The 22,884-nt window shown below is 49.3% G+C and overlaps 1 protein-coding gene across 3 annotated transcripts in view; it reads right to left on the reverse strand.

The window, feature by feature from the left end:
• Window positions 1-22,884, reverse strand: part of LOC119978036 (serine/threonine-protein kinase 38) — a 109,219-nt gene that overhangs the window by 50,573 nt on the left and 35,762 nt on the right. Inside the window, exon 1 of one of the 3 annotated variants that reach the window (XM_038819367.1) lies at window positions 15,177-15,281. The exons of the other annotated variants lie outside the window; for them this stretch is intronic. The gene's annotated coding sequence lies outside the window, so the exon portion shown is untranslated. Of the gene's footprint in view, window positions 1-15,176; window positions 15,282-22,884 lie in introns of those variants that run through there. 3 annotated transcript variants of the gene reach the window in all.

Below are 22,884 nucleotides of genomic sequence, written 5' to 3' on the forward strand. Positions count from 1 at the left end.
CATTGTCATCTATTTCATTTATATAAATGCTAAACAATAGGGGGCCCAGCACAGATCCCTGTGGTACGCCACTGGTCACTGGCTTCCAGACACTAAAGTAGCCATCTATCATCACCCTCTGCCTCCTACCGCTAAGCCAATTATGAATCCACCTGATCAAATCACCCTGTATGCCATGTGCATTTGCCTTCTCAATTAAGTCTCCCAGGTGGGACCTTGTCAAAGGCTCTGCTGAAATCCATGTAAACTATATCAACCACACTTGGTTACATGCTCAAAAAATTCAATCAAATTTGTTAAGCATGACCTCCCTCTGACAAAGCCATGAGGTATTCCCAGAGCTGGGCCCAGCTAGCTGCACAAGTAGAATCTGGCAAAGCTGGTGGAGGAAATGAAGAAGGACTTTAGGAGGTGGGATGTGTTGCTTTATCGTTGGTTAAAAGGGTCCAGACGGGACTGCCGGTGTGCAGTATGAAGTGAGTGAGCACACAGTGGCAGCTCCTGCCCAAGGTTACAGAAAAGAGCTCTTTTTTGGGCGGCACGGGTTGGAATTTCGATGAAAAGCCGTTGGTTAATGTTCAAGGAGTACTTTCCCCCAGGAATAGTATGCTTCTGGGTTATCAGACCCTCAGAAACAGTGCAAGATCGGCCGGAAGCAGCAGCAAACAAGAGCCTCTACAAGCAGGCAGGCGGGGGAAGGGCCAGCTTAGATTTCTCAAGCTGACTTGAGGGCCTTTATGAAAGCTGATTTCTAGCAGCAGTCGACGCTGTCCCGACGAATCCCAGTGGGGGAAGGTGTCTAGAGGAGCATTCCCCATAATTTATGGTGCTCACCCGGAGTGGGGCAAAGGAAAAAGCTGCAGCAGCTCCCCAAGAAAAGCAGGGGAAGAAAGACAAAATGGCGGCCGGCGGAACACCCGAGGACTGGTGGAAGTGGGCGCAGGAGCAGCAGGCCTCTCTTCTGCGCTGTTTTGCGGAGCTGAAGGCTGAGTTGCTGGACTCCCTGAATGCAACTACAAACAAGCTGCTTGGGACCCAGGCGGCCCAGGAGGCGTCCATTCGGGAGTTGCAGCAGCAGGCCGCTGAGCAGGAGGAGGCCGTGGTCCTCGTGGGGAAAGTGGAGTTGCACGAGGCACTTCACAAAAAGTGGCAAGACCGCTTGGAGGAGCTGGACGTTCGCACGAGGCGAAAGAATTTGAGGATCCTGGGCCTGGCGGAGGGGCTGGAGGGGTCGGATCTCCCGGCGTATGTGACCACAACGTTGAGCTCGTTCATGGGAGCGGGGTCCTTCCATTTGCCCCTGGAGCTTGAGGGAGCTCATCGAGTGATGGCCAGGAGGCCTAAGGCAAATGAACCCCCGCGGGCGGTGCTGGTGCGGTTCCATCGGTTTAGTGACCGGGAGTGTGTGCTGCGCTGGGCCAAGAAAGAGAGGAGCAGCAAGTGGGAGAATTCAGTGGTGCGAATCTACCAGGACTGGGGTGCGGAGGTGGCAAAGCGGTGGGCCGGGTTTAACCGGACGAAGGCGGTGCTGCATGCCAAGCAGGTCAGATTTGGAATGCTGCAGCCTGCGCGTCTGTGGGAGACATATAAGGACCGGCACCACTACTTCGAGTCCCCGGAGGAGGCGTGGGCCTTTGTACAGGCGGAGAAGCTGGACTCAAACTAGGGTCTGGGGACACACTATGGCCGTTGCTGTTTTCGCTGTTGCTGTTCTTCAATTTTGACAGGTGTTATTCTTATGCTGGTTTTCTTTTTGCTCTGTTTCCGGGTGGGTTTGTCTGTTGGGTATGGGTGTGGGGTATGTGGGGAAGGTTGGGGGTTTGTGTTTTATATGTTCTCTTCTGTACGGGGCTGGGGGTTGGGGTGAAACTGGATTTTGAGGAGCTGTGTCAGAAGGGTGGGGTGTGGCAGTGTGAAAGCGCGGGCTTTCCTCTGGATGTCCGCGCTGCGGGGCGGGGGGGCGGAGCTGGAGGTGGAGGCGTGGCCTTCACTGGTTTTCTTTCCCCCGCTGAAGTGGTGCCAAGGAGGTGTGGCAAGAGGGGGATGACCCCATGCCGGGAGGAGATGGGTTTTGGCGGGAGCTGCCGGGTCAGCAGAAGTCAGCTGACTCACGGAAGTACCATGGAGGGTGCGTCGCGGCTAGGAGGGGTCCTAGCCTGGGGGTGGGGGGGTGGGGGGGGTGGGGGATACCGGGTTGCTGCTGGAATGGCCAGGAAGGAGCTGGTGTGGGCTGGGGGGGGGTAGAAGAGAGGCGTTATCGCCATGGGGAACGGGTCAGGCGGGGCGAGCTGGCCTGGGGCGAGCACTCGATAAGCTATGGCTGGCCGGCAGGGGAGAGGGGCAGGTTGCCCTCTGATCCGGCTGATTACCTGGAACGTGAGGGGAATGAATGGGCCGGTTAAGAGAACTAGGGTATTTTCTCATCTGAAGGGGCTGAAGGCGGACGTGGCTATGCTCCAGGAGACCCACTTGAAGGTGGCGGACCAGGTTCGTCTGAGGAAGGGGTGGGTGGGGCAGGTTTTTCACTCAGGATTGGATGCGAAGAACCGGGGGGTGGCGATTCTGGTGGGGAAGAGGGTGGCGTTCGAGGTGGCTGAGGTGGTGTCGGACAAGGAGGGCAGATATATTATGGTGAAGGGTAGGCTGCAAGGAGAGACAGTGGTGCTGGTAAATGTATATGCCCCAAATTGGGATGATGCCGGCTTCATGAGGCGCTTGTTGGGCCGCATTCCGGACCTGGAGGCGGGGGGGCCTGATCATGGGGGGAGACTTTAACACAGTGCTGGATCCCCCACTGGACCGGTCCAGTTCAAGGACGGGTAGGAGACCGGCGGCGGCCAAAGTGCTGAGGGGGTTTATGAACCAGATGGGAGGGGTGGATCCCTGGAGGTTTGGGAGGCCGAGAGCGCGGGAGTATTCCTTTTTCTCCCATGTCCATAGGGTTTATTCCCGAATAGATTTTTTCGTCCTGAGCAGGGGATTGATCCCGAAGGTGCAGGATGCAGAGTATTCGGCCATAGCGATTTCAGACCATGCTCCGCACTGGGTTGATCTGGAGATGGGGGAGGCGCGGGACCAGCGCCCGCTCTGGCGCCTGGATGTGGGGATGCTGGCTGATGAGGAGGTGTGTAGGAGGGTCCGGGGAAGTATTGAGGGGTATCTGGATACCAACGACACGGGGGAGGTCCGGGTGGGGATGGTCTGGGAGGCTCTGAAAGCAGTGATCCGGGGGGAGCTGATCTCCATCCGGGCCCATAGGGAAAGGAGGGAGAGGAAGGAGAAGGAGAGACTGGTGAGGGAGCTCCTGGATGTGGACAGGAGATACGCGGAGGCACCGGAGGAGGGGTTGCTGGTGGAACGGCGTAGTTTGCAGGCCAAATTTGACTTGTTGACAACCAGAAAGGCGGAGGCACAGTGGAGGAGGTCGCAGGGCGCGGTATATGAGTATGGGGAGAAGGCGAGCAGGATGTTGGCGCATCAGCTCCGCAGGCGAGATGCGGCTAGGGAAATTGGTGGAGTGACGGATAGGGGTGGGAATGTAGTGCAGAAGGGGACAGAAGTAAATGGGGTCTTTAGGGACTTCTACGAGGAACTGTACCGGTCAGAACCTCCGATGGGGAGAGGGGGGATGGAGAGCTTCATGAACAGGCTGTGTTTCCCAAGGGTTCAAGAGGAGCTGGTAGAGAGGCTGGGGGCGCCGATAGAGTTGGAGGAGCTAGTCAGGGGGATTGGACAACTACAGTCAGGTAAGGCGCCGGGGCCGGATGGGTTCCTGGTGGAATTTTATAAAAAGTATGCGGATCTGGTGGGCCCCGTGTTGGTGCGAGCCTTCAATGAGGCATGGGAGGGGGGGGGGGCGGGCACTGATCTCTCTGATCCTAAAGCGGGATAAGGACCCCTCGCAGTGTGGATCATACAGGCCTATCTCGCTCCTCAATGTTGACGCTAAGTTGCTGGCGAAGGTCCTGGCCACCAGGATAGAGGACTGTGTGCCAGGGGTGATACACGAGGATCAGACAGGATTTGTCAAGGGACGGCAGCTCAACACGAATGTGCGGAGACTGCTAAATGTTATTATGATGCCGGCAGTGGAGGGGGAGGCGGAGATAGTGGTGGCGCTGGATGCGGAGAAAGCGTTTGATAGAGTTGAGTGGGGGTACCTGTGGGAGGTGCTGGAGCGGTTTGGATTCGGGGAGGGATTCATCAAATGGGTGAGGCTGCTCTACGCGGCTCCGATGGCAAGTGTAGTTACCAATGGAAGGAGATCGGAGTACTTTAGGCTCTACCGTGGGACCAGGCAGGGGTGCCCCCTGTCCCCCTTGCTCTTTGCACTGGCGATTGAACCTTTGGCTATGGCGTTGAGGGAGTCAGGGAGATGGAGGGGTCTGGTGCGGGGTGGGGAGGAACATCGTGTATCACTGTATGCGGACGACCTGCTGTTGTATGTGGCGGATCCAGAAAGGGGAATGCCGGGGGTGATGGAGCTGTTAGCGGAATTTGGGGGCTTCTCGGGCTATAAGTTAAATTTAGGCAAGAGTGAGGTATTTGTAGTACACCCGGGTGATCAGGAGGAGGGAATTGGGAGACTCCCATTTAAGAGGGCAGTGAAGAGTTTCAGATAACTGGGGGTGCAGGTGGCCAGGAGTTGGGGGACTCTCCATAACCTTAATTTTACCAGGCTGGTGGAGCAGATGGAGGAGGAATTTAAAAGGTGGGACATGGTACCGCTATCGTTGGCGGGTAGAGTGCAGTCCGTCAAAATGACGGTTCTCCCGAGGTTCTTGTTCCTTTTTCAGTGTTTGCCCATCTTTATCCCTAGGGCCTTTTTTAGAAGGGTGACTAGCAGCATCATGAGCTTTGTTTGGGCGCATGGCACCCCGAGGGTGAAGAGGGTCTTCTTGGAGCGGGGTAGAGATGGGGGGGGGCTGGCGTTACCCAATCTCTCGGGGTATTATTGGGCGGCCAATGTGTCGATGGTGCGCAAGTGGGTAATGGAGGGGGAGGGGGCAGCATGGAAATGGATGGAGAGGGCGTCCTGTGGAAATACAAGCCTGGGGGCCCTGGTAACGGCGCTGTGGCCGCTCCCTCCTATGAGGTATACCACGAGTCCGGTGGCGGCGGCTACCCTCAAGATTTGGGGGCAGTGGAGGCGACATAGGGGAGAAGTGGGGGGCTCGATGGAGGCTCCGTTAAGGGGGAACCATAGGTTCGTCCCGGGGAACATTGATGGGGGATTTCAGAGTTGGCACAGAGCGGGCATCAGACAGCTGAGGGACCTGTTTATTGATGGGAGGTTTGCGAGCCTGGGGGAGTTGGAGGAGAAATTTGGGCTCCCCCCGGGGAACATGTTCAGGTATCTGCAGGTAAAGGCATTTGCTAGGCGGCAGGTGGAGGGATTCCCTTCGCTTCCTGCGAGGGGGTGAGCGACAGGGTGCTTTCGGGGGTCTGGGTCGGAGAGGGGAAGATATCTGATATCTACAAGGTTATGCAGGAGGCGGAGGAGGCGTCAGTAGAGGAGCTGAAAGCTAAGTGGGAGGGGGAACTGGGGGAACAGATCGAAGACGGGACATGGGCTGATGCTCTGGAGAGGGTTAATTCTTCCTCCTCGTGTGCGCGGCTTAGCCTCATCCAATTCAAGGTGCTGCACCGGGCCCACATGACTGGGACGAGGATGAGTAGGTTCTTTGGGGGTGAAGACAGGTGTGTCAGGTGCTCGGGGTGTCCAGCGAACCATGCCCATATGTTCTGGGCATGCCCGGCACTGGAGGAATTCTGGAAAGGGGTGGCGAGGACGGTGTCGAGGGTGGTGGGATCCAGGGTCAAGCCAGGATGGGGACTCGCGATTTTTGGGGTTGGGGAGGAGCCGGGAGTGCAGGAGGCGAAAGAGGCCGGTGTGCTGGCCTTTGCGTCCCTAGTAGCCCGGCGAAGGATCTTGCTACAATGGAAGGATGCGAGGCCCCCAAACGTGGAGACCTGGATCAATGACATGGCGGGTTTCATTAAGCTCGAGAAGGTCAAATTCGCCCTGAGAGGGTCGGTACAAGGGTTCTTTAGGCGGTGGCAACCTTTTCTCGACTTTCTGGCTCAACGATAGGGTACAGGGACAGTAGCAGCAGCAACCGGGGGGGGGGACAATGACTATGTTTGTTTATTTAATTTAAATTTATTTTTAAGTTCTTTTGTTGTTCATTGGGGTTGGGGGGTGGGGGAATGGGATACATATGGTCTGGGGGTGTTACAGTTATTATGGGTTATTTTGTTGCATTTCATTGTTTGTCGTTATGTTTTATATTTTCTGTAAAAAATTCCAATAAAAATTATATTTTAAAAAAAGGGTCCAGACGGTAAAGATGACGGGGCTCACAAAGTGTTTGTTCATGTTTCAGAATCTCCCGATTTTTGAACCCAAGTGTTTTTTGAGTCGGCTGAATAAGATGATACTGGGGTTCGTGTGGGCGGGTACGGTGGAGGGGTTCTCCACAAGGTGGAGGCTGTTCATTGACTTCTTTAAGGGACATTAACATGTCAGTTGGTGAGAGCAGTACAGGGGAAATGTCAATTGTGCGTGGTTTACTGTTGCTGTTTGCTTGTTTCTGTTCTGTATATATTTGAAAATACCTCCCAAATATTTTTTGAAAATAGAAAATGTTCAGAGACTCGGCCTCCACAGCTTCCTGTGGTAAAGAATTCCAAAGATTCACCACTCTGTCAGGTTTGGAGTAAACCAAGCTCGTTGAGCACACCTCACACTGACCTCACAAGAGCAACAAGCTGACCAACACAAGGTCCCATTAGAATGATCAACCATGGTTGAGTTGTAAAGCTTAGTCAGAAGATTATGGGTTCAAGTTCCACTCTAGTGAGTTGAGTCCATACTCCAGGCGGCCTTCCAGTGTAGCACTGAGGCTGAGCTGCATTGTTGGTGAGACATCAAACAGAGGCCCTGGCTGCCCTCACATGGGGATGTAAAAGATCCCAAAACAGCACTTGGGGAAGGGCAGGGGAGGTCTCCCTGGTATCCTGACCAACATTAACCCCCACAACAGATATCACAAAAAAAAAAGCTCTTGTTATCACATTGCTGCTTGCGGGACTGTGCTGGGCACAGATTGGCTGCTGCATTTCCTACAGTGGCTAACTTTGAAAGAGTTCATTGTGGACGGGGCTGTGTAAACGCAATGTCTTGTGGTCAGTACTCCCCACTCCCACCCCTAACCACAGAGCCAGCTGCTCAGTTTCCTGCCCTCCTCAAACATTACCTGGCTGCTATTTGTTTCCACGATCAAGATTGGAGAGGAACTCTTGGGACATATTTAACCAATGACCTCAGCTCAGAAACAATAAACTGATGAGCACGTCTGGGAGGCGGTTCCAACCAGCAAGTTCCAAACATCCCTTTGCATTTACCCAACTACAATGTGTGGGTGTTTGAATGATATATTTACTCACTGTGGGTTTTTTTAAAACTAAATGATGCTACTGTATTAGGGGTATTATTTCCCTGTGGGACAGTGACAGTGTTATTTAAATCTAGTGGCTGTGGTTCTGATGTCAGATCTGGGTCATATGTGTCACCAGCTGTAAAATAAACCCAGTAACAACAGTGCTGCCATCCTATTAAATCATTCACGGGATGTGAGCATCTCTGGCAGGCCAGGTATTTATTACCATCCCTTGATGCCCTTGAGAATCCTGAACTGCTGCAGTCCATGTAATGAAGGTGCTCCTTTGCAGTGTCAGTCGGCAGGGAGATTAAAGTTCGGACACAGAGATGAAGGAGGAGGATTGATATCGTTCCAAGACAGGATGGAACGTGACTTGGAGCAGAACTTGCAGGTGTTGCTGGTAACCCTATGGTCATTAGGAAAGATAGACAGTTGGAAACTGAAAGTTGCAGTTGCCACGTGGGCACCGCAGAAATGCCAGGGCCCGGAGCAGGAACGCCGGTGCCTCACACGGGCCCGGGGCAGGAACGCCGGTGCCTCACACGGGCCCGGGGCAGGAACGCCGGTGCCTCACACGGGCCCGGGGCAGGAACGCCGGTGCCTCACAGGGGCCCGGGGCAGGAACGCCGGTGCCTCACGCGGGCCCGGGGCAGGAACGCCGGTGCCTCACACGGGCCCGGGGCAGGAACGCCGGTGCCTCACACGGGCCCGGGGCAGGAACGCCGGTGCCTCACGCGGGCCCGGGGCAGGAACGCCAGTGCCTCACACGTGCACAGGGCAGGAACGGCGGTGCCTCACATGGGCACAGGGCAGGAACGCCAGTGCCTCACATAAGAACTAGGAGCAGGAGCAGGCCATCTGGCCCCTCGATCCTGCTCCGCCATTCAATTAGATCATGGCTGATCTTTTGTGGACTCAGCTCCACTTTCCGGCCCGAACACCATAACCCTTAATCCCTTTATTCTTCAAAAAACTATCTATCTTTACCTTAAAAACATGTAATGAAGGTGCCTCAACTGCTTCACTGGGCAAGGAATTCCATAGATTGACAACCCTTTGGGTGAAGAAGTTCCTCCTAAACTCAGTCCTAAATCTACTTCCCCTTATTTTGAGGCTATGTCCCCTAGTTCTGCTGTCACCCGCCAGTGGAAACAGCCTGCCCGCATCTATCCTATCTATTCCCTTCATAATTTTAAATGTTTCTATAAGATCCCCCCTCATCCTTCTAAATTCCAATGAGTACAGTCCCAGTCTACTCAACCTCTCCTCATAATCCAACCCCTTCAGCTCTGGGATTAACCTAGTGAATCTCCTCTGCACACCCTCCAGCGCCAGTACGTCCTTTCTCAAGTAAGGAGACCAAAACTGAACACAATACTCCAGGTGTGGCCTCACTAACACCGTATACAATTGCAACATAACCTCCCTAGTCTTAAACTCGGGAGGTTATGTTGCAACTGTGCAAATGGGCACAGGGCAGGAACGCCAGTGCCTCACAGGCACAGGGCAGGTACGCCAGTGCCTCACATGGGCACACTAATGGTCACCTCCACCCTGCTCCAAATTGCGAAGCGTTGAGAGTCCAGATAAAGTTTGATAATCACCAGCAGTTTCACTACATTGCTGCACAGCAATGCACAGAAGAGGAATTGAATTACTGGACCCTTGCTTGGCTCCTTCATCAGAACAAAGGAAGAAAGAGTCAGCCATTCAACCCCTCAAGGCTGCTCTGCCATTCATACGTAATCTGTTTCGTAACTCCATTTCCCATATTGATTCCGTATCCCTGGATTGTCTTGCTCAACAAAAATCACCCCAAATTGTCCAACAGAACTTCACACCTGAATCTAGCCCAGGGAGGGAGGAAGGAGTGGGAGCCTCCTGCAGTTTAGAACCAATTCCACACTGCTACAGTATAGCATAGCAGCTTTAACTTTAGGCAGTCTGATCATATACACTTTTGACACTTCAAAATCCCACAAAATGCTCTGCAGTACAAACTACAGATAACCGGTTGCAATAATAGGGGTTCACTAATCGGTGTCCCCAGAAACTAGACACACTGGCGCAACATACTCATTCTTGTTCTCATGGTGGCAAGATCCTGGATCTCGGAATTGAGTGGAGAGACAGGTTATTTCACTCCATAGAACATAGAAAAATACAGCACAAAACAGTTCTTTGCCACATCCTTAACTACTCAAGTAAGTGAAATGAGTCCCATTGGTCAGAAGCTCCTTGCCCGAGTTCAGAGTCAATGCTGGGTTACTTCACCGGCACTGACACAACGGGTCTCATTACCCTGAGCCAGGGAATCGGGATGTTATCAATTGGATCCTGCCACAGATAGAGCCATCAGCTTCTCCAGTGAGTGATCTGGGTGGTCTCGGTTGGCCCATTATCCATTTTCAAGATCATGCAACCCAGAATTCCAAAAGCTACATTTCCTTGTGATCTGAACTAGATATTTTTGTCATTCACCGATATGCTTCACCAACGATTGCAATCTTGTGCTCGGGCACAACAGGTAATTATGAAGATTAATGGCTCAGCAATTCCATTCTTTAAGCTGAGCGATAGAAAGCAGGTAACTATAGGCCTATTAATCTAATATCTGTTGTGGGAAGTTACTGGAATCTACAATTAAGAACCGAGCACTTCGAGAAATTTGAGCTGTGTAGAGTCTACATGGATTTGTAGAGTAAGACATGCCAGACAAACCTCACCAAATTTTGAGGAATTACCTTATTACTGGACAGGGGAATGTCGATGGATGTAATTTATATGGACTTCCAAGACTTTCAAGAAGGTTCCACAAAAAGATGGTTTAGCTAAATATAAAGCTCAATGAACTGATCAAAGGCAAATTATTGCACTGGTTAGGTAATCGTATACATTATTTTTACATTTAACCCGTCATAAACTTCAGCTTATCAAACGTTCTGCTGCCTGCACCTTATAATGACCGAAAACTCACTCAACCATCACTTCTACATTTGCTTTTACTTCCTCAACTTCACAAATTCAAAATTCTCATCGCTTATTTAAAACTCTTTATTTCTCTCCTTCCCATCTCCATAACCTCCTGACAACCCCAGCATCCTGAACTCTCCAGTTCTCGGACACTGGTCTCTCTTCCCATTACTCTACTATCAGCATCCAATGCCTGCATTCCTGCAGTCTGGAATTCCCTCGATAAATCCCTCTACCTCCATGTACGTCATTGAGGCCTTTCTTAATACCTACCTCCGTCACTCTCTGAAATCTCCTTTGTTGGGTCAGCATAGGCTTCTTATTAGAAAATCATTTACATTTATTTATAGCACATTTCAACACCTCAGAATGTCGCAATGCCTTTAGAGCGAATGAGATTTTGTAGACACTGTTGCAATGTAAGAAACATGGCAAGCAATTTATAGGAATGGGAGTTGACTCTTTAGCCCCTCTAGCCTGTATCCCAATTCAGCACTTCCCCGTGCCGTATCCCTCTATACCTTTCATCAGAGACAAATACTGTCTCCCCAGGGGGACCCCGGCTTCAAAAAAAGGAGGGCATTCAAGTCACTGTGTAAGACCACTTAGAGGAAGGTGTCTATCTCTTCCACTCAGCCTACCCTTGAACCGATGGGCTTGAACAATGCAGATCCACAGGATAACAGACTCTCACTCAAACATCAAACCCTACATACAACCCACAGGTTACTACCTCCCCAGTGTAAATCTATCTTAATAGGGGAGCAGACCAGGAGCCCCTAAAAGCGAACAGCTCGAGCAAGGGAAACTCACTCCACCACCCAACAGACCCTCCACCCGACCCAGGTAAACACACTTACACCTGCCCTAACCACCCGACCAAGCGACCACTGCCACTACCCACGCAGCCAAAAGAATATTGAAGACAAGTCCAACAAGGATTAACCAGCCACACCCAGGCATGTGCCATTACACATTTCCCGCTACTCCAACAACTCCAGAGACGCCAACCACAAGGAATAATCACAAGGAACATAGTTCTCTCTGGGATACATGATCAGTCTGGACTTCATAGGAAATAAGCACAGATTCTTTAAATCCAAAGTAACAAAAATACAAATATAAAAGGATAGCAAGACTGCACAAATTTCATATCACGTGATAGCATAGTGTTTTTGCCATAACAGGATAACAGGCAACCACTGCCTCGGGTCTCAATTATTGTATACTTATAGATTCCTAATGTGCAGAGGGAGGCCATTCGGCCCATTGAGTCAACACCAAATCTACCAAGGCCAACTCCCCTGCCCTATCCCTGCAACTCTGCGCATTGGCCATGCCCAATCCACCCAACCTGCACATCTTTGGACTGCGGAAGGAAACCAGAGCATCGGAGAAAATCCACGCAGAAACAGGGAGAACATGCAAACTCCACACAGTGACCCAAGGCCAGAATGGAACCCAGGTCCCTGGCACTGTGAGGCAGCAACGCTGACCACGGAAAAAAGACAACAACATAAAATCAGCGGTAGTCACAAGGGAATAAAGTTCAGGATTACTGATATACTGCAGGGTCATAACACCATCTGTGGATCTGAAAAGGCCAAAGCCATAACAGAATCGCCGAGCAGCATTCAGGATCCCTCTGAAACCCCATCGGACAAAGTATCTTGAATGAAGAACGGACCCTCTTATGGACTGACCTCATTAACACTACACCCCTGTATGCTTCACCCGATGCTGGTGTTATGTAATTACATTGTATAATGGGCCAGGGTTTAGAGAACCCCAAAGTGTGTCATGAGTTCACCTGACCCACAACTTTTAATAGATTGTGGTATGGAGAGCACACGGCCCACTCCACAGGTGTGGTACAGCAGAAATGGAAAGCAAAACAATGTTTATTGTATGAACTCAAGTTAACCTTTTTAAAATATACAGTGAATCTCTTAGCAACCATCAATTCAAATACAACCCCCAAAGAATACAACACTAAGTAATCCTTAATAACTTCCCAAACAACATCCAGAAGACAAAAGGAACACCTTTTAACAGAAACACATTAGGTTTACATTCACCACTGAGAACATTTATAATTCTAAATTCACCAAATGATCAAAAGATAGTCTTTTCATGGCAGAGAGATCAACAGCACACCTGCTCTGTCTGGCTTCAGCTCCAACACTGAAAAGGAAACGGAAACTAAAACACACCCTGTCAGCCCAGCCCCACCCACATTCTGACATCACTGCAGTAATATGAACAGCCAAACATTTCTTAAAGCGACATACACATGACAATTGTGTATCGTGTGTTGCCCTATTATGTATTTTCTTTTATTTCCTTTTCTTTTCATGTACTTAACGATCCATTGAACTGCTCGCAGAAAAATACGTTTCACTGTACCTCGGTATACGTGACAGTAAACAAAATCCAAATTTTCACCCCTGTCACTTTGTTATCCCAAAGCCCAGACAGCAAAAAATCTAGGCCCCGACGGGAGGCGATGACCCGATGTGGCCAGCTGCCTCCAACTCCCCTTGACAAGCATTGATGACAAGACAACACAAAAACAGTGGTCAGGGTCTCATACCAACCACAGGTGTCAGAGACCGGATACAATGTGCTCCATCAAAATCAAAACGCCCAGCCTTCGAGCTTACGAAAGCATGGCAGCCCAATCTCAAATTTGGCCGGGAACACGGTCCCCCACTCCCCGCAAAGGACCCGGCCCAGGAACATTCCCCGCCCAACCCCAACACCCAAAACAGTCAGGTTAAATGACATACTATGTACCAGGATTTCCATGGAACCAGGTGAGCCCTCACCAGGGAAATTGCCCCATCGAGCAACAGGATTCTCTTCTCCTCTTCCACTATTGTCTCAAGTATTTCATATCAGTGAGAACCAACAACCTGCACCACGGAGCCGAGACCATCGTCTACAACATCATTCACAATAGCAGCAACCATCTTGATGCCGACAACATCATTGAGGCATAGGCCTGCTCACCAGAAAACTTCCACTGCAAGCTGGACTCTACCCCAGTCATATCCAACTGCCTCAATCAAACAAGGAATTTTTGACTTAACTCGGTTTCTCATCACCAAAACCTAGCCAGCTCTTCCAGGGGCATAGTATCAAAATATGCACTAAAAGCAAGTAATTATGGATCAGGATACAATAAAGGATTAAAAGATGAGTAGCGCCAGAGCTCACGAAAACACAGCCACTTGCATGGTCATATCATATGTTCCTTCCCCCGATAGAATACCTTTTGATCATTCGGCCCATCAAATCTGCACCGGCCTTGCGGAAGAGCATTCTACCTAAGCACACCCTATCCCCATAACCCCACCTAACCCGAAAGTGCAAACTCCACAAAGTCAGTCACCCAAGGGCGGAATTGAACCCTGGTCCCTGGCGCTGAGGCAGCAGTGCTAACCACTGTGGCACTATTGCCCCATTTCCCTTCCAATACCTTCATTTGAAAATTCTCATCACCATGTTCAAGACATTCCTTAAAACCTTCCTGCTCAGGCAGCGCGGTGGCGCAGTGGTTAGCACTGCTGTCTCACGCCGCCGAGATGCCAGGTTCGATCCCGGCTCCGAGTCACTGTCCATGTAGAGTTTGCACATTCTCTCCATGTCTGCATGGGTTTCGTCCCCACAACCCAAAAATGTGCAAGGTAGATGGATTGGCCATACTAAGTTGCCCTTTAATTGGAAAAAATGAATTGGGTACTCTAAATTTTTTTAAACCCTTCCTGCTCAAACAACCTTTCCTAATAGCTCCTCCTTCGGCATTGGAGTCAATATTTAGCCCCTTGGAAGGGCTTAGGAATGTTTTTGTACATTTAAGCTGCTGTATCAATACAAATAGAACATAGAACATAGAACAGTACAGCACAGAACAGGCCCTTCGGCCCTCGATGTTGTGCCGAGCAATGATCACCCTACTTTAAACCCATGTAACCCGTATACCCGTAACCCAACAATCCCCCCATTAACCTTACACTACGGGCAATTTAGCATGGCCAATCCACCTAACCCGCACATCTTTGGACTGTGGGAGGAAACCCACGCACACACAGGGAGGACGTGCAGACTCCACACAGACAGTGACCCAGCCGGGAATCGAACCTGGGACCCTGGAGCTGTGAAGCATCGATGCTAACCACCATGCTACCGTGAGGCCCCTATGATTGCTGTTGCATTAAGGAGAAAATCCAAATGGTGATTTCTGCTGGAAAATGCCCTCACGTGGATGGGGCTGGGCTCAGCTGTGACTTTCCCCACAAGCTCACACACAAAGAATGAGCGCTGGAGCATCCAAGATCCATACAGCTGCTTGCAAGAGCGAACACCTTCGGTGGAGGATGGGGGGGGGGGGGGGGAGAGAGAGAGAGAGAGAGAGATTCAGAGAGAGAGACAGACAGAGAAAACAAGCAACACAAATAATGCATTAAAAAAAGGCAAGGCGGGGGAGACTGGGGAAAGTTTACAGCTAATTTAAACTTCAGCACCTATGGAATACTTTGGTAGAATTAACTTCCTTTAAGGAGACCAGAGCAAACAGCAAATGTAGGAAAGTGGTCAAACTGGCTGAGCAAGTGGCCAACCATTGGGGAGTGAGTTGCTTCGGAAACACTAGAGCAAAAGCCCCAACAGCATCAGACTCTGAACCCTGAGATTCCAGTGGGGCTTACAACAGAGACGTTCTGTAAAAATGAACGGATTCTGCGACATTTCTCTTACCCTGATTCACGGCGCTGTGCAATGTGGCACTGGAAAGAATAGCGATGTAACAATTCAGGACCACCTAGTTACTTTATTCACACACTCAAAAACACACACACACACAGTCAAAGGCTTCAGCACCGTCTGCTACAGTATCAGGAGGCTACTGAAAGGCGACGGTTCGAAGACTGTAACCCGAGATGGGATGCATGCCTATGCTAGTGGAAACGCCCGTCTAACATAACCAAACAAAGCCAGTATGCACTCTGCACAGAGGTCAGTCACCTGGCAAACAGCAATTAAAGTGGACTGAGTCTGCAGTCTGGAGGACACAGGAAGATAATAAACATCATAAACTACATACTCAAAGCAACACATTTCCTGTTCCACATAAGCAGCAGCTCTGGTGTCTGATGATTACACAGCGCACTTTCCCTTCTCTGAGCTGTTGCTGTAATTTAAGGAGTCGGCAGCAAAGCTACAACTTCTCTTGTATTCAGTGCACCTGCATCCGCCCCTTTCAGAGCGTATCAGAGTGCCGCAGAGTACCAACTGCCAGCAAGAGCCAAGGCAGGGATTAGCTCCTTTTGCACATTGGGGTCATTTTAAAAGCTTTCATTGTGCGGGACCACAACATCTGTTACAGAACAAACAGTGCCGTACGCTACCTCCGGACATCCCAAAGCACCTAACAACCTGCAGTCACATAAGAAGCGCAGCAGCCACTCAGATCAATGAGCAATGGCTTGATATCAGCCAGGATACCAGGGACAATTACTTTTCCTTATTTAAGAGAGTTAAATGGGATTCACTGGAAAGACGGAGGCTGAGGGGAGACCTGATAGAGGTTTACACAATTATGAGAGGCATGGACAGGGCGGATAGTCAGAGGCTTCTTCCAAGCGTGGAAGTATCAATCACAAGGTGGCACAGGTTCAAGATGAGAGGGGGAAAGTTTAAGGGAGATGCGCGGGATAAGTTTTTAACGCAGTGGTGGGTGCCTGGAACATCCTGCCAGAGGATGTGGTAAAAACAGGCACATGAGTAACATTTAAGAGGCATCAGGATGGGTACATGAATAGGAAGGAAATAGAGAAATATGGACCAAGTAAGGGTGGAAGTCTTGTTTTAGTCAGGGCATCATGATCGGCACAGACTTGGAGGGCCGACGGGCCTGTTCCTGTACTTTTCTTTGTTCTGTTGCTCTCTGGTAATGGGAGAGCCCCTAGAACTGAATAACAGGAGGTGAGAAAGGGCTGCTTCTTCCAGTTAACACAGTGGAATTCAGTGTCCTCGACACAGGCAGGTAATGAGTCCACAATAAGCAAAGGGGAAACAGTATTACAGCAGGATTACAGAGTTCCAGCTTTCCTTCTAAATTCAGGTTAATATAATAGTGGAGAGGAAGCAGTGGAATCAGATTAAATTGTTTTACTTCAGTCATAATTAAGCAAAATTGTACTGTCGTGAGAAAAGGAGTTATGCTGTGACTGCAGACACATTGAGATTATAAAATCAGTGGAGTGGTCAGAGTACAGCGTGATCAAAAAACACTCAATGTGACTCATTAGGAATCCAGATATGGCAAATTGTACTTCTGATTGGTAAATAATCAAAGACACCATCACTGGACATGTGATCTCAATGTTCAATGTATGAAAACAAGCTTTAGCTTTTTAATGAGTTTGTTGATAAAAATGGAGACACAAAGTCACAGCCACCGTCTAATTAAGGTCAACAGGTCCCTGAAGATGCCATTTTGCTTTGGGAGAGGAGGACGTCATTCCATTTGCATGGACCTTTCCTGCCCTTCTTGTGGAAGAGGTTGTTGAGAATGACTCTGCTTGGGTCAGGTTTCAAGATGGTCCTTTCGGCTTACCCTGATGATGTGCTCCTTACGTTCACGGACCCTGTTGACTTGTGGAGGAAGTATATAAGTGCCAGACTGTGTACTTGCCGCATCCACTGCCAGGATTGCTCTGGACTCATGGCCGGTCTGCGGCAGATGGACCCCTCCGGGAGGAGGCTCAGGCCTTTCACCTAGAGCAGGACTAGTCTCCTCTACTTGGGGGCCCATCTTTGTCCGGCTGAGGAATCTTGCCAGTGAACTGGCAGGAGCTGGAGGCCAAGGTCACCTTTTGTCCGAAATACTGGACAGGAATGCTCTGAGTGCTGTCTTACAGGCACCGAGTCTGGTCATAAACCAGCTGATTGCTCAATGTTGTGGTACCGGTTGGTCACTATGACCCTCCCCCTGACTTTGTCACAAACGTCCAGAGAATAATACAGTTCTTCTGGGACAAAGGACTGCACTGGGTCCCTGTTGAGGTTCTGAATCTCTCCCTGAGGGAGGGTGGTCAGGCGCTGGTGTCTCTCAACACCCAGGTGCCGACCTTTCGCCTTCAGACCCTGCAGCGATACCTTTACATCGAGCCTCCTCCCAAATAGAGTGTCCTCGCGACGCATTTTTTCCGCCAGGTGCACAGCCTGAACAATGAAGTGCAGCTCCGAAAATCATGGAATACCTACAGTGCAGAAGACCATTCAGCCTGAAGAATGACATGCAGCTCCAAGAATCATAGAATTCCTACAGTGCAGGAGACAACCATTCAGCCCAATGAGTCTGCACCGACCAGTTAAAATTGCACTCTACCAAAGCCCAATCCTATCCCGGTAACCACATCTAGAGGCAATTTAGCACAGCCAATCAACCTAACCGGCACTTCTTTGGACTGTGGGAGGAAACCAGAGCACTCGGAGGAAGCCCACGCAGACACGGGAGAATATGCAAACTCCACGAAGTCACCCGAAGTCGGAATCAAAAGCGGGTCTCTGGTGCTGTGAGGCAGCAGTGCTAACCACTGTACCACCCCAACTCCTGTTCGTAGGCCAGACAGACCTTTGCAACTCTTTGCGGGCGTTGCCTGTCTTTTACCAAAATCTACTCAAAGTCTGGAACATGGTCACCTCACGCAGCAGCTCTCCCCTGCCTGGAGTACTGGCTGTCATTAAGGAGCCGCTGCTCAAGAATCCACACATCCATGATGGCTGGTGAAAGGATGGCCTGTGGCTGCCAGGGTGACCAGAATCAGGACATGCTGGGTGGTGGAGTGGGCTGGATAACACTCCACGAGTTGACACAATGCAGGGCGGTGAGTGCCTGGCTCACGACCTATGCCACCCATGACATTAAAACAGTCGTGATCGAACCCGATGGCACGCAGTCTTGAGGAGGCACAGGTATGCAGTGGATGTCCATCTGAGCATGCCTCTGCTCGGATAAAATTCCACATTGGCTCGAAGGCCCGAACCCCCCCACCCCCACCACCCCCCTTGTGGAGCCCATGGACCACGTTTGTATAGGATGTATTAGACAACACTCCCAGTTTAGTAATTTAACAAATCTTATGTGGGGAGGCACTGTGGCGCAGTGGTTAGCACTGCTGCCTCACGGCGCTGCGGACATGGAACATAGAACAGTACAGCACAGAACAGGCCCTTAGGCCCTGACCTCGGTTCAATCCCAGCCTCGGGTCACTGTCCATAGCATTCTCCCCATGTCTGCATGGGTCTCACCCCCACAAACCAAAGATGTGCAGGGTAGGTGGATTGACCACTCAAAATTGCCCCTTAATTGGGAAAAACATTTTTTAAAAATCTTTTGTTGAAATTTTGATTGCACGTCAGCCACAGGCTCCTAATTTACGGTTACCTGGTGGGAAGAGGGGCAGGGTGGGAGGCCCACCACCTCGTGAATCTACTCCTGGGTCTGGCAAAGTTTGCCATCAACAGGTCCAGGCAGCGGGCGATCGAGGGGGTTATCTGGCTTGACTGCCTGTCCTCTTCCACAGCTATATCAATGGTTGGGTGTCCCTGGAGAGATTGCAGTTTCCACAGGCACTCTTGAAACCTTCCGTGCCCATTGGGCACGCAGGGGCTTTGATGACTTATTGACCCCTTTAATCATATTCTGATTTAATGTCTCAAGTTTCCATTGTGATTTATTTTTTGTTTAAGGTAGTTTCCATTTGGGACTGTCCCTGTAATTTGTTTTAAATAAATTTAGAGTACCCAATTATTTTTTTCCCAATTAAGGGGCAATTTAGCTTGGCCAATCCACCTATTCTGCACACCTTTAAGTTGTGGGGGTAAGACCCACGCAGACACGGAGAGAATGTGCAAATGCCACACTGCCAGTGACCTGGTGCCAGGTCCTCTGCGCTGTGAAGCAGCAGTGCTAGCCACTGTGCCACCGGCTGCCCCTCTATCCCTGTAATTTATATGTTAATTTGATCTGGGTTACTTAGTTCTTTATGTTATGCAAAATAGTTGGAAGTAAGTGTGCTTGATTGTTGCAAGTGCTTTACTTTCTTGATTATTAATTATTAGTTATCTGAAAACAGGACATAACATAGGTCATATATAGTGCATTTCTGCACAGTAAAAATAAGGTTAATTTGTCTGTTTAGCACTTTGGATTAATCTATTGATAAGATAAAATTTCACTTCTTGGCAAGCTGACTTCTGCATTCTCAAAGAGGAAAAGAATCTGGAGTGGGCCGAAATCAATACCTACATCTAATCAACAGAAAACAGTGTCTATCAGCCACTTTATCACAATAGTACAAGACAGAAAGCTTGCATTTTCATGACCACCAGATATCACAAAGTGCTTTACAACCAATGAAGTATTTTTCTGCAGGGATCGGTGCTAGGACCCCAGCTATTCACAACAGATATTAATAATTTAGATTAGAAAATGTAATATTTGCAAATTTACAGAGGACACCAAGTTGGGTGGGAGGGTAAGCTGTGGGGAGGGGGGGTGCAGAGATACTCTGTGATTTGGACCAAGTTGAGCAACTGGGCAAACGAATGGCAGATGCAGTATATTTTAGATAAATGCAAGGTTATCCACTTTGGTAGCAAAAATGAGACGGCAGACTATTATCTGAATGGCCATAAATTAGGAAAGGGGAATGTGCAATGAGATCTGGGTGTCCTCGTACACCAGTCAGTGAACATAAGCATGCAGGTATAGTCGGCGGTAAAGTAGCAAATGGTATGTTAGCCTTCATTACGAGAGGAACAGGGATGTCTTGCTGCAACTATACAGCGCCTTGGTGAGGCCATACCTGGAATATTGTGTCCAGTTTTGGTCTCCTTATCTGAGGAAGGATGTTCTTGCTCTGGAGGGAGTGCAGCGAAGGTTTACCAGACTGATTCCTGGGATGCAGGACTGACGTATGAGGAGAGATTGAGTCAGTTAGGATTGTATTCACTTGAATTCAGAAGAATAAAGGGCGATTCTCATAGATACCTATAAAATTCTAACAGGATTTTCCCGATTTTCCAGAAATGATGTTCCCGATGATGTCCAGAACCAGGGGTCACAGTCTGAGGATACGGAATGGACCATTTAGGACAGAGATGAGGTGAAATATCTTCACCCTGAGAATGGTCAGCCTGTGGAATTCATTACTACAGAAAGTAGAGGTCAAAGCATTGCATGTTTTCAAGAAGCAGTTAGATATAGCATTTGGGGCAAAGGGGATCAATGGATATGGGGGAAAAACGGGATTAGGCTATTGAGTTGGATGATAAGCCATGATCATAATGAATGGCGGAACAGGCTCGAAGGGCCAAATGTCCTTCTCCTGCTCCTATTTTTGATGGTCACGTAATAAAGGGGAGCACCCAATATTCATTCAGTAAACTCCCAAAACAACGGGATGACGGTCACCAGATAACCTGTTTTTTTGTGGTGTTGATTGAGGGTAAATCTGACCAGGACACAGGGGAATTCCCCTCCTCAATAGTGTCATGGGATCTTTTAAAACCACCGCAGCAGACAGATAGGGCATCCATTGTCTCATTCAAAAGACGGCACCTTTAACACTGCAGCACTCCTTTAATACTACACTGGAGTTCGACTTGAACCCAGAATCTCAGGATTCGGAGGTATGTGTGCTGCCAACTGAGATGGCCGTGAGCGAACAGCAAACGTATTATAAACAGGAAACAAATTCCAGCATACAGCTCAGAATTTTACCAAAGCTAATATAGAATAGAGCCTCCTTTCCATTATTTCTCCACAAGCCTAATATGAACCACATATTAGTACAGTAACAAAAGAGCATGAACTAAATCCCCATTTGCCCTTCAGACAATCCCACATATAAAAAGGACCTTATTCAAAGGTGCTTCACCCTGATAGGAAGCTCCAAGGCTCAATCTCATGCCTGATGAAGTGCCTGTGCACCATCATGAAGCTGCCACAACTGAATAGCCCAAAGATGCACACTGACTGCATTGTTCATTAATAAAGGCCACTTGGGTGAGGTACAGCAAGGTCAACAAATAGCATCACTCATTTTCCCCAGACAGGGCCCACCACATAATCGAGCCAGTTACAAATATTTAAACTAATAGGTTATATAAACTTACTGCGGGAAAGGATCAACTAACAGGCACAAGTAACCTACTATACGCCCTGTGGATACAAATGGGCCTTTCTTTAGTTAGCAGACCATGAGGCAATTATTAAAAATAAGCACACATCTATCTGTGAACTATGAATAGGCATCAGTTGCTATTTCTTAATGTGACTCGCGTCTATGCCATAATTCCCTTTATTGCACCCATGTCCTTAAAGCAAGTACTTGATTACATCATTGTTGTGGGGTTTTCATATCCAGCTGCGGTATCATTCTGTGGGAACGCACATTCCATCTCATCCCAGTTTCCTCAATGCAGGCAGCCAATAGCTTTGTGCAGACAGCCATGGGATCAGTGTAGGAGACCATCTCCTTGCTCATCCTTTTCCCAGTGGCACAGAGCTGCTATTCCAGAAACAACCTCACCGCAGCCACTAATCCAGCACCACATCACATGAAAACTGATGTGCTGGGTCCTATCTGCTCCCTATTTGTTACCGCACTACACCTTTTAAGCTGTGTCGTACCAACTACCTAATACAAAAACCTGAGGTTTCACCAGGGAATCTGAAGCTTACAATCCAAAACTGGAACATACAACTGGACAGTCAAAGGACAACAAAAGGGGCAGCACGGTAGCATTGTGGATAGCACAATCGCTTCACAGCTCCAGGGTCCCAGGTTCGATTCCGGCTTGGGTCACTGTCTGTGCGGAGTCTGCACATCCTCCCCGTGTGTGCGTGGGTTCCCTCCGGTTTCCTCCCACAGTCCAAAGATGTACAGGTTAGGTGGATTGGCCATGATAAATTGCCCTTCGTGTCCAAAATTGCCCTTAGTGTTGGGTGGGGTTACTGGGTTATGGAGATAGGGTGGAGGTGTTGACCTTGGGTAGGGTGCTCTTTCCAGGAGCCGATGCAGACCCGATGGGCCGAATGGCCTCCTTCTGCACTGTAAATCCTATGATGATAACATACAAGATGCTGGACTAAACAGAAAACACAGCAATGCACAGCACTTGAGAATTGGGTTAATGTTTTTGGTCATGAGTGTATCAACATTTATTTCAGATGCTAGTGGATCTGTAAGCATTCTATTTGGTATTTTATTTATTTTCTTTTAACATACAATAGAAAAACAGGCTATTCAGTCTAACCCAGGGGTGGGCAAATTACGGCCCGCGAAAGGTATTTCTGCGGCCCACCAAGTCATTAAAAAAAAAAAAAATTTTTTTTAAATTTTTAAAAAAAATTTTTTTTTTAAGGTTAATGGGGGGGGGGGGGGGGGGGGGG

Source organism: Scyliorhinus canicula, chromosome 15 (assembly GCF_902713615.1).
Source record: "Scyliorhinus canicula chromosome 15, sScyCan1.1, whole genome shotgun sequence".
Lineage (NCBI taxonomy): Eukaryota > Metazoa > Chordata > Chondrichthyes > Carcharhiniformes > Scyliorhinidae > Scyliorhinus > Scyliorhinus canicula.